Source organism: Taudactylus pleione, unplaced genomic scaffold (assembly GCF_031769625.1).
Source record: "Taudactylus pleione unplaced genomic scaffold, aTauple2 ptg000083l, whole genome shotgun sequence".
In the NCBI taxonomy this organism is placed as follows: Eukaryota; Metazoa; Chordata; class Amphibia; order Anura; family Myobatrachidae; genus Taudactylus; species Taudactylus pleione.
In genome coordinates this window covers 15,304,101-15,320,095 of record NW_028284485.1, presented here as the reverse complement: position 1 = coordinate 15,320,095, position 15,995 = coordinate 15,304,101, and positions in this window count along the sequence as shown.

Below are 15,995 nucleotides of genomic sequence, written 5' to 3'. Positions count from 1 at the left end.
ATATCATTAGCTGATTGTCAAACTCACAAAGGGGCAAATGAGCTTATTCTAAATTGTTAGCAAGATAAAAAAACAATCAGTAAACTTTGCACTCGACAAACTCTGGTGCAATGCAATGGATTCAAATGCTGTTGCTCTTCATGAAGGCTAATACTGTCTGCTCTTGCATGTAGCCTACAAATGTAGCTCAAATGTACTTTTACAAGGCAATTTAGAATTGAGTTTTCAAATGCCCCTCTCAAATCCTAATCTGTCTGCACATTTTGAATCTGTTTCACCTGAAGTACAAAATGTTTTTTCCAAGTTGCTTATTCATTAAAATATGTTGACATATATTTTAGGAGTCATTGGAATGAGAGAAAAGTATGTTGGCAGTCTTAAGACATTGAGGTTTGGTGAGTTGATACATTGATTAAGTACTGAGTTGGTTTGTATTCGAGAGTAGGAAGAGATGGGATGAATAAGGAGGGAGTCAATATGTCTTAGGAAAAACTGAACTCAGGCCCTAATAGTTTTACATATGAGGAAAGACTGTGCCCCCATTAATAACATAGTACCAATAAAGGGTAGCCTTCTGGAAAGCCTTGCTGAAGAGAACCACTAAAAGAAAAAAGTGTAACAATAATTAAGCAGCTATACCGTTTCCCTTGATATTAGATCAGAATTCTATCAATATAAATGTATTCTTCTTGTCCAACATGTACTCTATGTTGTACTTTTATTCTGGTGGAATACTCACTATTTCTCATACACAAACACTTCATATAGCATCTTAAATTAGCACGTAGCTATTTACTCATCTGTAATCACCTTGGAAAGATTGATAGGTCCGGACATTCTTTATAACAAATGGAGATAGGTATGAGTTTACATAGATTGTTGGTAGCATTGCTTATCCACTGCCGTTCTCAGAAATATCATACGGCAACGCAAGTAAGTTCTTCTTGTCTACGTACAGCCTACAGACAATATGATATATTTGCAAACCAAATTCCATTACCAATCTTTCCAAGTAAGGGGCACAAGTGAAAATGAGCAGCATAATGCTGAAAACTGGACAGTGCTTTCTGGCAGCTTTTATGACGTAGATAAATATTGACTCCCATTGCAATGAAATTATGCTAAATAACCACATCACTTCTTCACTATACTGTACATACATAATTAATGTTTTAAAAGTGACTCAGTTTGCAAAGCATAATTTATTTAACTTAAATAATACCATATTGCTTATTGCTTATATATGTAAATAAATGAATGTGCTATTTATGTTTGCTCATTCCGCTATACTTACACTTTTATATATATTACTGCAAGCATCATTTTCATAATTTTCCCTCAATTGTTTTGTAACTCAAGACATTAGTAAAAAACTGTTATGTCTATCCTTGACCCTAACTAGTGGTATGTGATAGGAGCAGCTGGATGAAGTGTAAAGATGAAGCATCCAACTTTTGGGAATCACTTTTTCATCTAAGGCATCCATAAAATTATTGCAATTAACCAACATTATATACAACAGACATATCTTAACTTAAGCCTAAATCCACACGGACACAGACTGTATTGGTTTAAAGGTCATAATTTTCTTTTTAAAATAATAACCTTGATATTTTACTTAATTTGGAGGCAAAGAAGGATGCTCCAAAAAACTCTGCTCCAGCCACATATATTCACTAAGTTAGGGAACAACTGATACAGTCCCCCTGTGGCAAATGTAAGCTCAGCTGTGAAGTCTCACTACCCCTAACTAAAACATACTAGCCATTCTTCAAAGGGTGAGTGCCCCACAACTTCTTACACCCTACATGGCCATTGTTTTGTAGCACCTTCCTGTCATAGCCAGGTTCAAAGAGCTGCAGCCTGCCACCCAAACCAACTACACCTAAGTCAGAAAGGAAAAAACATCCCTCAAGAAAATTTCAAGCCCTAACTCAAACAAATGCACACCATCAGGACAACAGAATTGTGTGCTATTTAAATCCAACTTGTGGGAACAAAATGAGAATTAGCTATGTTGACCTTCCTATGAGCCTTAACCAAGGAAGCCAGGTCTCTGGAATCCCTACAGACATACTGAGGTATAATTTCAGACCAAGCAATATGTACCCCAGGCCACTGAGCCTGAAGAGCAGGAAAATCAGCCTTCATCCTCAAGATCAAGTCAATGTACTTCAACTGGCCAATATCATTGCCCCCTGAGATGAAGCACCAACCAGCCCGGACACCCTTAATGCCTTTACTGTTGAAACACAAGGTTTAGCAGTGAAGACCAATGCATCACCCAAACCCAAAAACACCAAACCTGATGACCACCTAACAAAAGACATGCCTTACTCACCACCCCATGCCTCTCTGCTCAATAAATAAACCAATGGCCCATCAGCCACACTTGCTCAGAAGACAGGGACAGTGCTGTAAAAGAAAAACAGAACTCCCAAAATTCAGTACTGTAGAGTTAATTCAAAAAACAAAACAACCACATTTTAAAAGGAGAGGTTAGTAAGAACCCAAGTGAAGGAGAAAATCTTAAAAAACCTCCATGGACCATGAGAAAAATACCAATTGAATTAAGACTCCCTTTTATACTTGGAGTTCTTGAATGCTATAAATTCGAAACTGGTCGGTAAACATTGTTTTTGAATCAAGAAAAATAACAAATAAAGCTTATAAACTCTCACATAAGACTTGTAAGTGGACATTTTCCACCAGCCAATAGCTTGAAGGGTAGAGCAAGGTAGTCCACTAATGGCTGCACATGTGGCTGCCCCAATACAAAAAGAATGTGTACCTTACAGTGCAATATCCAAACCCAATTGTCCAAAACCAAATGGCCCAGACAGTGCTTAAACATAGCCACAAACTGAACTTGGACAAGGGATAAGTAGCAGCATGCAACAGCCATTGAGGACCCCTGGCTGTGTGCAGACCCACATAGGAACCAGCCAGGTGCAAAGGACAAATCTCAGGGAAAGCATGAGTCTTGAGAGTGACCCAGTGCCCCCACCCCAACTTGTCCATTTTGGAATGGGGAAATTTACAAAGGAAAGATCCAGCCTTTAGCACCACATGCTTAAGCAACAAACCCATGCCTAGAGATTTTTTTTACTAGCTACAATTAACTTTCAAATGCAGAATGCACTAAAAAAAGCCAAAGAAAACACCAACTTAAACAAAACAGCATCAAATGCAAACTAAGGCCTGTATTCAATTTGAGGTAAAAAGCCAGAATCCGCGGAAAAGTTTCGCCGATTATGTCATTTCGCCAGGTGGAAAAGTATCACCATGTTCAATTTGAAAGACTTTCCGCCTAGGCGGATAGTCAATGCAATGTAATAGGTGGAAAAGTTTTGCCTATGAATAGCAGGCAGATTTGGGGTTTTGGGGTGCAATGTTAAGTGAACCACTGTGCAGCCTTCAGAAAGTCCCCCAAAGGTAAACTGCGTCAAATTGAAAAAAAAAAAAAAATTTGGGGGGTCAAAATTAAAAACTAGCCAACTAGACTCTGGGGGGTCCCCAAGTATTCTGCATGTGTTTTTTCATTGCAGGGGCTTGCGGCAGGTGGATTTTTCACCATTTTTTCACGTTAACTTTAGCAACTTATAAATAAGCTGCCCCCCATTTTCAAGTAACCCAAATTTGCTGGGATAAGATATTTTCTCCAAAAAAACCTGAAGAACACTGTTCTGCACCACTTATACAAAAACGCTATTTACCAGCTATTGAGCCTGTTTAAAAACACCAAATATCTTTAGCAAGCCAAAGCAGGGGTAACCATAGCTAACCCCAATGTCAGAGCATCTTTTGGGGGGTGTCAGGCTGATTTCCCCAAACCTATCATGACTTTCCGCTTGTTTATGTTTTGCCGGGTCCCATTTTTGCATACTTTCAAATTGAATACATGGATACATGGGCACGAGCGTGATACTTTCTACCTGCAAAACACAACAATGTAGGCGAAAAGTCAGGGAGGCGGAAAAGTATCACGGGTCCGCTCAAATTGAATACGGGCCTAAGTAGCAAAATAACTCACCCCAACTAAACTCTGCAACAAGTCAATATCCACAGATGAGAATTCCTTAGCCCAACCTTTAAGTACAACAAAATTGATTGGTCACAAATTTCATGAAGCTTTGGAGAAAACGTATATCCCAGTTAGAGCTAAAGATATGGCCACATTACAGAGTCCCTACTGATAATGGCCCCAATCAAATTTACCCAAACTTTGGTTAACAGACTCACCCGCAGACAAATACCTAAGCTGATAAACTTCCCAGTCACAATACACAGCAGTATAATCTCACAAAGGAGATGGAGCCAGGGATATCAGAGCCAGCCCTGATAATCCAGCTCAACAATCTGCTAGACAGAAGGCAAACACAGCCCACCAACAGGATTGGCCTCTCGGGCCAAATCCTGGAATCTATCAAACTGAAAATGTTACAGCACATTCACCACCCTGTTCTCAACCCCTGATAAATGTCTGTCCCTAAAAAGAATGTTAGCCTACAAACACTTCAAAACAAGATGCCTTAGCAATATCAGAGCTGGAGGACAGTAGGAACAATGATTATTAATCTTGTGCACCACTCTCAAAATGTTTCACAAATAAGCAATATTTTGATTAGACAACAAGTCATCCCACAATCCACTGCAACAACTATTGACAGAAAATAGCAGGTTGGTGTTGACAACTTGCACCAACCATGACTGGGGCCAAGCAGCAGCACACCACTCCCCTTGAAAGTATGCCAAAAAACCAGTTGAGTCAGCCATACCAGTGACCAGCTGCAATTTAGAAACAGATAATGGATGTGAAGGCCAAAGCAACTCTAAATTAAAATCTTCCACACGCACAAATAGTAATTATTTTCAAGAGACAATGTAACACTAAATTCTATCTTACAGAAAAACACACTTCCCATCAGAATGATGTGGCATGCAAAATGAAAAGAACCAAGCTGTAAATTCCAGAAGCAGCACAGGACTATTTCTAGTGGGGGTGTAATGCCACAGCTAGATAAACCCTTTCAGCAGGTCCCCCAGCCAATTCATTACCCCTGATCGCTAGTCAGCTTAGAGCATTATCCTTGACCTCTAGTCAGCCCAGGGTTATGGATCCCTTGGGAGCTGGGGACCCCACCAATAAAGGGATCCCCCTCCCCAGGGCACCTCAGGCCTAGGCTGATAGCCCGGGCTATACCCGGCACCCCTGGCCAATGGTTGCTAGGTTGATAGTGTAGTGTGGTGTAAAAAATAAGATGAGATAATATTGTCTTTTGCTGTGGAATACAGGTCCCAGCAAGCCTACCCCACACACTGGTATTTGGAGAACCACCATGCGGGGCATTACGGTCCCACTGGTACATGTAGTTTCACAACAATATAAATATAAAAATATACAGAACTCACACAATGTGACTGTACAAGTTTAAACACACATGTACACTCACACTCCCTATCTCACATACTCACCTATGTATCCCTGAAGCCATCATGTCCACTTCTCGAAGTAGAATCCATAGGCTTTAAGTATGAAAAAGAGCACTTGTATAATGAGTAAAATGTAACAACTATGGATCTAAGAAAATAAAAGATAAGAAAATGATAAAATAGAGTAAAAGTAATAAAAAGTTATATTAAGATAAAAAGTAAAGGATAAAAATAATAAAAATAATAAAATAATATGATCTCTGTGCAATGCTGTGAAGAAAAAGTAAATTAGAGATTGTGGTATAAACCACTATGTGTTTATAGCTTTTTTGCGGGTATTTGTGTGGAGCCGGGCTGTGGGGATTGTAGATGTTGCAGGCTTTAATGTGGTGTCACTTGCTTGATGTTTTAGAGACACTGGCGGGTTCTAACTATTTGACCCTATTCCTACCTTTGCCTCCTGGCAACTGTCACCTCTAACTCCTCGCAGCAATGCGGCAATGTCCCGGGTCCCCGTCAATGTCTTACATCCACCAGAAGTGGTCATGATCGCACTTCCGGTTTGGCATTTTTCAGCTAACCCACCATCCAACACATTTCATGCAGTAATGTAGGTGGTCAGAAGACATACAGCAGCATCCTAATGCTCAGAATGCAGACAGGGGCTCAATAAGTATTCTAACCCTCCCCCTTCACCCTAGCCCTAACCCTACCCTTGGTGCCTAAACCTATCCCTCACCCCTTAATGCCTAAGGTGGCTAAACCTAACCCCCCTGCCCACAGCCTAACCCTAACCCCGCATGTTGCCTAAAACTAACCATCTCTCCGGTGGCAAAAACCAAACCCGCCCCGCTTTACTTACATTCGGGTTGCCGGCTGTTGGGATCCAGGCTTTGGCATCTCAAGTGATGTTGGGATTCCGACAATGATATTCCGGCAGTTGGTCGGGATTCCAGTGCCGTGATTTTGACTGATGGCATCTTAACCTATATTCACTAGTAACCTTATATCAGAGGAATAGCCACTCCCCTAGGAACCCTTAAAGGTGAATCCTGGGCAATTACAAATCCCTTCAGCCTAAACTACCTAGCAACTGTTGAAAAATTCTGAACCAATTACAAAAAAATAAGGACTCTTAAATAGTCTTAAGCTTAAGCAGCTCTCATCTAATATTACTGCAAGTGCTAAAATACATCATTACATCTATTTCCAACACATTTTTTACTTTGAGGGAAAAGAGCAATATGGATTCAGCACAAGATGCTTCCCCTATGCTCTAATCAGACATAGTAGCATGCAGACAGCATCAGAGGTTGTAAATTTATTGTAAGCAACTAATATGAGTAATGGTACACACAATCAGTGTAGTAATACAAAGGAGTTGGTAGTGCTTCCTGGAGTCGGATTCAGTATATTGTATAGGGACAGAAAAGAAGGTTCTGTGTTAGTGGCACTTTTGGTGGTTTGTTGAAATTATGTATTTTATAAGGTGGAAAAAGACAAATTTCAACTAATACAGTAGCTGTCTATTTCAACTAATACAGTAGCTGTCAATTTGTGTTAGATTTGACACATCACAAATATTCACTGCTATAAGTCTCTATTTGTAAGGCTGTGAATGGTAAAAATATTTAATAAATAATATTCTAGGAACAATGTCCTGTCTAGTGTATTTATTCTTAGCTAATATTCTTGTTTTTTTTGTATTACACTATATTATTGACCTTAGTGGCACATTTTTGAGGAAAAATTATAACAATGTAAAATTCCTAAAGGCTCCAATCCAATCTCAAACAGAATTCTGCTTCGATCCCAAAAGTTTGCAAAAAAAGAGAAGAAAAAAAGAAGAGCTATTCTTACAGTGTACTATACTATCAGTTAGTGTTAATCTGTCCTATATTAAAACATAATAATCTTTATTCGAATTCAGTTAAAATATTAACACATATGGGTTATCACAACTGGCGAAATATTATTTAAAATGAATTCAACATTCAATAGGATAGAAAGATGTGTATGAAATAATGAAAATAAGTGTATTATTTAAAAGAAAATCATGTATGTCATTGGCTGTAATAATTATATTCTTATATAATAGAATTGATGTTATTCTCCCAGTACCTTTATTATAATATAGCAATGTGTGGATATATGTGGATTCAGCAATCCACATCCATTATTCTTTAGCAGTGATATAAGGGAGATAAATGTTTATCTGCAGCAGCTAAAGTGTAAGAGTTGCTATTATAATAAACTCCCAAAGCAACTATTCAGAGGGAGCAATTTTAATTTAGCTACTTGTGTAACATTTCACATAAATATTGGTAGTAGTCTGTTCACACCACAATATACTGTTATTACGTTTGAGCTAATTAGCTCTCTATAATGGTATTCAGCTTATCGAGTTCTATAAGTAACTTTGCTATTTGTTCAATGAAGGAATATATAATATATAGTATTCCCTCAAACTGCTGCACGTATAAACATTTAGGCATCAAAACATTTGATTAATAATAGTAAAGTACAGCCAGTCGGCATATGAAAGAAAAGCCAACGCGCGTTTTGCCCAGCTGCTTTTTCAAGGCATCAACCTGAGTGATCGTGTCCTCCCTCATTTATTCCCTGGGTCAGTTGACAATTGGTCTATTCAAATGTGTTATTGCTGCTTGAATTTCCATTGGTTCAAATGTCTCCCATTCCCCTCTATTGCGGTTTGGTTGCCGAGTCCCGTTAGTTACCAGGTTGAGCACCCTGCCATAAAGTAAAATAAGCACCAAACTTGTCAGTTCTGGGCTGGAAATACCCAGAAAGTGGAGACCCCAAAAATAAAATGGGGTCCCCCTGCCAAGTATCAACCAGCCCTGAGATAAAAGCCCAGGGCTCTTCCCCACACCTCTCATGGTGGCGGATGTGGGGGTAATTGTGTTGAATATAGATTTAATATTGTTCTTTACATTGGAACTAGGGATCTCAGCAAGTCTGCCCCCAGCATGATGGCACTTTGAGAATCACATTATGGACCCACTGACACCTATAGTTCCACTGTAAAGAAAATATTACATGACAGGACACACATTGATTATTTTAACTCTTTATAAATCACACTCACGATTCATACTTACCTTCTCCATGCATGTGATCAGTCATCTTCTCCATTTAGTATTCCGGGGTCCTGGTAAAACAAAAAAACAAAGTCACCTGATCCCACGGACATGCTTTACACTATGTACAGAGCTAACTATGATATGACAGTTCCCTTGTAGGACACTGTACTTCACAATGGTGAATAGCTGATTGGCTAAGCATTGGACACTCTCAGCCAATCAACTGATACTGCCATATAAATTATAGAAGGAGCCTACTCTAGGATTACTGCATTATAAACATCAGACTCACCCAAAACACTGGTGGACACCCTTATACTCTCCTCAGGATCCTGTGAAGTTTGTGAACACACAATTTGTTATTCAGCCTTAGTGATCTTTTTGTGCACTGATTTGCCTGTTTTAGAGGTGACACTAGATGTAGAGCGAGAAAGTGTTACATGAAAGGTTACAGAAATGTCCTGACTTTCACAATAGGCATTCTAGTGCATGGAAAAATGAATGTAGGGGGGGCAGCACCAATGGGTGTCCAATCTCTGCCACCTAAGTAGAACTAGTGGGTTACTAAACAAAATAGAATTGAAAACAGTAGAATATATCTGGCAACGAGAAGGGTACTTTATAGATCAATATTTAATTGTGACACCTCTGCTATGCAAAACAAGTCCTTTACTCTCTATAAATGGGAGCTGAGCAATATAGGACTATTAAAGGTTGTGACAGAACTTAAGATATAAGTGATCAAACACCCTCTTACCCAAACATCAAATATGGGCTGCAATTGGCAAATAAGTGGTGACTCAACCAAAAAATTATAAGCAAATTATTTATTAGTTGTAATTATGGCATCATAATACAACTCACTATTGTCATGGATTAACACATTTTAAAAATTAAAAAACTTGTTTTCACTCCAAATGCTTTCAAATCAGGTACCAGCACTATGGTGAACATAAATAAACACAAGACTCCAGAGCCAATACACCTGGGAATTCCTGGGCAAAGTAGGTCCCAAAACATAAAGACATTTGACGCATTTCAGCATCAAGAAGCTCTACATACTTGTACACTTTTACTAGAGAGACTACAAACAGGCAATTGTTGGCTACAGCTAAAATCTGGATCTGGGAAGAGATCACTACTAAAGTCAATTTTGCCAGGCATGCTTCACAGCAAGCTGAGTAGTATGATGAACAAACCATGACCTTGATCTTCTTGGAACCTGGCCAGGGTTGGGGGCAGTCTGACCAGGGTTGGGGGGTTGCTCACCTGAGGTGGAGGGCTTAGCAGCAGGTTTTGTTACCAATTGTGGCCTAGGATCTGGCTTCCTGGCTGCAATTTTTCTTAATCTTTTGTAGAACACAGCAGAAGACGCATGGATACAAACAATCATGGCCTCTGTTGACCTTTCATTGAAGTGCACCAATGACACCTTAATCTCTCACTGTTTCGGGAAGTTCTGGAGGAAAACATTGCGTGCAGGCATGGCTCTGGTTGTGTTGTTGGTGGTGGTGGTGGTGGCTAAAAAGCTGCTACCTTCTCTGAATTAGCACTGGATCACATCCCCCTTCACATTTTTCATTGCTTCATTCGATCCTTCTCCATTGGCATCTTTTCCTCATCCTTAAAACTCAGTCTTGTCTCACCCATTCTGAAACAAACTTACCTTAACTCCTCCTCACTGTGTCTCTTGTGGATGGAAGGAAGATGCAAAAGGGTAGGTTGCTAGAGGGAGAGTAGGTTGGTGTGGTAGGGGCTGCAGAAAAGTGATAAGAGGATAAGATTTCATAATGAATGACATCAATTTTGGAGTTAAAAATTCAAAGTCAGTGTCAATGAGGGAGGGTGGGAAAGGATGAGAGGTGGTGAAGGAGTGTGTTGAATATGGCAAAGAGGTGGTGGGGATTGAAGGACAGAGAAGAGATGAGAAACTTAAAGAAAGATTTCATGGCAAGGGAAAAGGCAGAGCAGTATGAAGTATGGATGAACTTGTAGTGGAGCAAGTATTCCTCCAAAGGTATTTGGCAGTGCATGTGCATTTTTGAAGGAACTGGGTAAATGTGGTGTGCCAAGGTTGGGGTGTGGAGCAGTAGAGGAGGGGCAGCAGAGTCGAGACCAGAGGTGATGGTGATGTTGTAAAGGTAGGCCATCTAGTTAGCGCAAGCCAGGGTAGATAAAGGAGAATATCAAGTAAAGAGCAGAGAGTAGAGGGGTTCTGTGCATCACAATTGCATCTGCTATTGGTCAAATTGTAGGAAGGAACACTTTGAGATGTCTGCAAGAGTGCTGAGATGGGAAAAACCAAGATCAACGGAGTGGCTGAGACAGTGGATGGGGGATGAGGTCCACTGAAAAAAAGTCAAAAGTAAAGAAGAGGGCAAGTAAAATGATGGAATCTGCATCATTGGGGATGGTAAAGTTGCCGAGTGTGATAGAGGGGAGATCAGAGCAGAGCAAGGATATGCAATCAGGGTAGGCAGGGTAGGTAGAGCCTCCCCTGTCACACTCTGGAGATTTGGTATAAAATGTTTTGAATAATACAAAGAAGATATTTATATCTTATAAACATCTTCTTTGTTTATTGTAATAATTTTTACACTCACCAGCTTTGTGGATCTCCCTGGGACTGCAGGGAGATGAGAGATGAGGTGGCAACAGCTCGCTCTCGCTTCTGTTTAGTCAGACAATGCTTCCAGAGGGGGCGGTGCCATACCACGGGCAGTAATCTGCACAGAAAGAGCTAATAGAGGCAGGCCTCTGAGTATGGGGGCATGCCTTGAGCACTTATGGACAAATTGGATGTGTCATGTGACCAGGAAGTGCACTGCAGTGTTTAGAGATTGGAGCTAAGTCAGAAGGAGCAAGAGAAGACACAGTGATGCAGGTAGAAGAATCAATGGACACTGAAGCTTAGTGTAGTGAGGGGAGAGTTACAGTGAGTAGAGGGTGAAAAAGGCTTCCAGCACTCAGACCCATCTCCATGTATGCCTCTGCAGCCAATTACCTCACTTCACATCACTGAGAAAAGGTGGTGTGGAAGCCAGGCAGCAATATTGGCAAGGTATTGGGAAGTGCGACCAGGGGGACAGCAGATGACTGAGACATGTAGATGTATGGGATAGAAGATCTGGATAAAGAGGATATTAAAGGAGGAGGAAATAATGGAGGGCTCAAGGGGGATGACATGAAAAGTACAGTTGAGAGAAAGTGGTTGCCCAATCTCCCACTGCCAAGTCTGACAGAGTGGGTGATGCGAATCCCACATAGGAGATAGCAGCGGAGGTTGCATTGTCAGTTGGAGAAATTTGATCAATAATAAAAACAATTATTCGGTCCACACAGAAACATTATTCTTGGCAACATCACATACCAAATCAGTAGTTTCACATCCCTAATGCTGACTTGGGATGTGATGTTGCCATGAATGAGGTTTTTGTGTGTACCAAAATGTCAGTTGTTTTATGGATCATATTTGAATAAGTATTGACTTTTTTCTAGTGTGGTGAGTGCCCTGCTTTATTTGACATTTTACTACCTTGGATGGATGTGATCCTCCTTTGGTTGCTACAAGATTCACCCCAACTGGTGGCATTAAGTAACTGTGAGTATATGTTTTGATGTACTTATGTGCATACACATGCAAAGTTAGGCTCTGCATTGGGAGGAGCTAATGGCTTTATTAGACTCCTCTTCATGCGTGCAGGTCCCTATAATCCTTTCCAGTGAGTCCTTACAAAAATAAGGATGCCAACCATAGGGATGCTGCTGTCAGTATTTTGACAGTAGGCATCTCAACAGCTGGAATTACATCCCAATTCCCCTGTGACATGCCTATGACACTCCCATTACTTGCACATCAGATGTAATATATTTGTGTATCTGTTTAGCCAACTCCAAGTCACTAACCAGGAACACTCAATACTTTTCAGACAGTACAGCTAAATCTACATTGTGTGTGACTCACATTCAGCCCCAATACCTGCATTTCTTAGTATTGCATGTGCTTGTACTGCATCTGAACAACAGCACACCTTGCTCCAGTAAGTGCTAGCCTGTTTGTGAATAAATTATGTCTGTAATTTGAATACAGTAACAAACTTATTAAACATAACATAACTAATACCTAAATTATATAATTTTACACATTAAAGAAGTCAAGTAATTGTAGTCACAATACAGAGATGACACAGATTCAACAAACAAATGGTTGTAAATAAATAGAAAGCAATGTGATTTAATCTATAAAATGAATTTGCAGGCTTCCTGTGTTTGTGATTGGCTAATGATAACAATAAATATATAATAATATTGTTTTATAAGTGTGAAGATGCCTGATGTGCAGCTAGAAACTCTTTCTTATGAAGCAGATATGATATTCTGTAAACATAAACATTCATGTATCTCAGCTACAGTGTTGTTTCTTTACAACCTATAATTGGGGAGTCTAATGTGTGTGAAATTGGTACTGGTATTGTTTGTTTGTTTTTCATCAATATTCTGTAATTCCAAAACAAATTTATCCCTGTGATTATTTCTACATGCAATAATGCAGAACTGCTACATTATTTTTCAAATACAGTATGCTTAACTGTATGAAGTTCATTGATGGTTTTCCTTTATCTGAAACTTTTACTGTTACAGTATATGGGTGTTCTACAGCCCTGAAGTAAGATGCTTCACTTTATTCAATTCCATAGTGCCAAACAATTAGAATAGTAAGTGTTATTATTGCATTATTATTTATAGTAAACTGAAAATAAAATATTCATTGTGTGATAGATCAATTCCAATCATATGCAACTCCTGAATCTGAAAACTCTATTGCATTCATATTGCTTATTCCCAGTTCCTAATATCACCATGTACATTTAATTTTTGTTATTTCAGTATCAAATATAGTCTGTATTGAGTAACTGACATAGTAACTCTAGTCAATTTAATTTTATCTGGTTATAAATTCCCTGTTTTCCCATATTTTAAATTGTATTTAAATTAAAAGGAATATAATGTGATACAATAAATTACACATAAGACATTTAAGCTTTTACTGTAGCCTATTATTTATGATCAGGTGCAGTTCAGGTAACAATAATAAGTACTTTTAGTACCCTTATTACTTTTAATTTGTTAGAAAATTTAATTTTGCATGAGTTGTGCAAATAGTTGAGCAACCAATGACAATGTATTTAATTGTTTGCTCCTTTCATAACACTTTTAAATCTTATATATAAATGTAATAAAATATATATACATGTATGATGTCTGGGTATACACTATATACCATGGAAATATATGACCATTATATTTCTAGTATTTTACTGCATATACTACCACATGAAGAATGTTTTTGGTCATTTTCAACATGTTTATATATACTTGCTGTATCATAAGGGGAGAAATTATGCAATTATGAACATGTTAAAAAATTTCAAAATCTTCCAGATGTTCAGTTGATCCTTCAATGTTGGAGCATCACTATGTGACCCTAAATAATGTTGCCAAATATAACATTGCTATGTAATATAATTTGAAGATTTATCTCATGTCCACTTTGTCAATTTAAATAGCAATCTGCTAGATTGAGTAAACATTTGCTATAAGTTTGGGGCCACTGGATCACCTCTAGTATCTTGCCTCATTTTCAAAACTATGTCATAATATCACATGCATTCTATTTCACAATGACATACTGAAATCACATTTTTAAATGTTAACTTATTGATTCATTAATAAAGAGCTACTATACTATACATTAAAAGCGTTCATGGGTCCGATTTAGATTTGTACACAAACTGTATGGTTTGCATCAAATTCTGTTGGTTCCCGATAGGCACATGCAGAGGATCTGTACTATGCATCTGCCAATCAGTGTCTGCGACTATGGTCGCAGTGCCCCCTAATCCTTAGCGTGATTGACTTCCTCCAGCTGTTTGGGGCAGTGAAGGGATGGATATGGCCAGAATTACAGAAAACATGGGTGTGTTAGCCTAGTTTTCTGGGAGTGCAGAGGCCAGTGTCTGCTTCTTCCGATTTAGCTTCACTGGACCTGGAAGCATGAATTTCATGGCCATCCTAAGAAACCTGAGGGCTACTCAGATGGCCAATGTTCACGTGAGTGATCTGATAGCTGTGTTCTTGGACTTATCAGTGGATCAGACAACCCAGCAGGAGCCATCTCTTTGCACAGTAGGTTCAACAACCTTTTTTTCTATCACAAACACCAGGTTTTCTTTTGTGCTTTGAAGGTATTAGTAATGATCTCTTTTTCCAGTGGTTTAGTCTTTCACAATTCAGGTGTATTTGGTCCATGTAAACATAATTATAAACATAAACCAGGAAACTGTTACGGTCTTCTAAGATTCACCATGTAAACCTCCATAACCATAAAAGCGAGGTCTTCTGCCATTAACAGCCACCCGCTGTTCCCTTAGAATGGAATATGTACTTTGGTGGCCACCTAGACTTCAACTCTTGGTAGCAGAGGTTTACACAGATGTCCTAGGAAGACCAGGGTTAATGTGACACCAAATTAAATGGAGTATTATGTGATCAGGTATTGATGGTAATGTTGGGTGCACTTAAGAGATGGGAGATGGTGATAAGATCTGGAATGCGGCTAATGCCGCAATGCGACTTAGTGTGCCACGATGTGACTTGGAGTGACTGTGATGCGGCTTGGTGAGCGGTGATGTGGCTGGTACAGTCAGAAATTGGAGGTGGTCTGAAGAGGCCATGATGCGGCTAAGTGAGTCATGTTGTGGCTGGTACAGCCAGTGGTTTTGATGTGGCTTGGAGTAACTGTGGTGCGGCTAGGTGAGTCATGATGTGGCTGGTACAAATGGTAGTTTTGATGTGGCCTGGAGTTATCATGGTTCAGCTAGGTGAGCCATGTTGCGACTGGTACAGCTGGTAATATAAATGCAATATAACAAAGTGCTTCTGGTCCTCTGCACTCCCTGAGGTACTATAATGTTCCACAAATATCAATTTCTTAAAATTCCTTTTGTCAGAAACTGTCCTTTGGTCCCAAAAGTTCTATTCAGGAATAACAATCCCAGTTGGACATGTTCTCAATAATCCTCCAGCTAGTAGTTTTTGCTGTTGCTTGGAATGACCGTGGTGTGACTAGGTGAGCTGTGATGCAGCTGGTACAGCCAGAAGTTTTGATGTGGCCTGAAATGACCATGGTGTGGCTAAATGAGCCATGATGCAGCTGGTACAATAATGCAGAGACAGGATCTACACAGAAGGAACCGGAAACATGTGTTGGAGACACTATATCTGGCAAGGCCATCAGGATGCTGCTAGGAATAAAAGAGGTGAAGAATCAATCAGGGCCATGAACAATCATCCCGTGTTCCCAGTAATATGTGACATCATCTGACATTCCCGATTGCCTAGCAACAGTTGATGCATATCCCACATGGCAGGCGGAAGTGGTAGGAGAGATCACCAAAG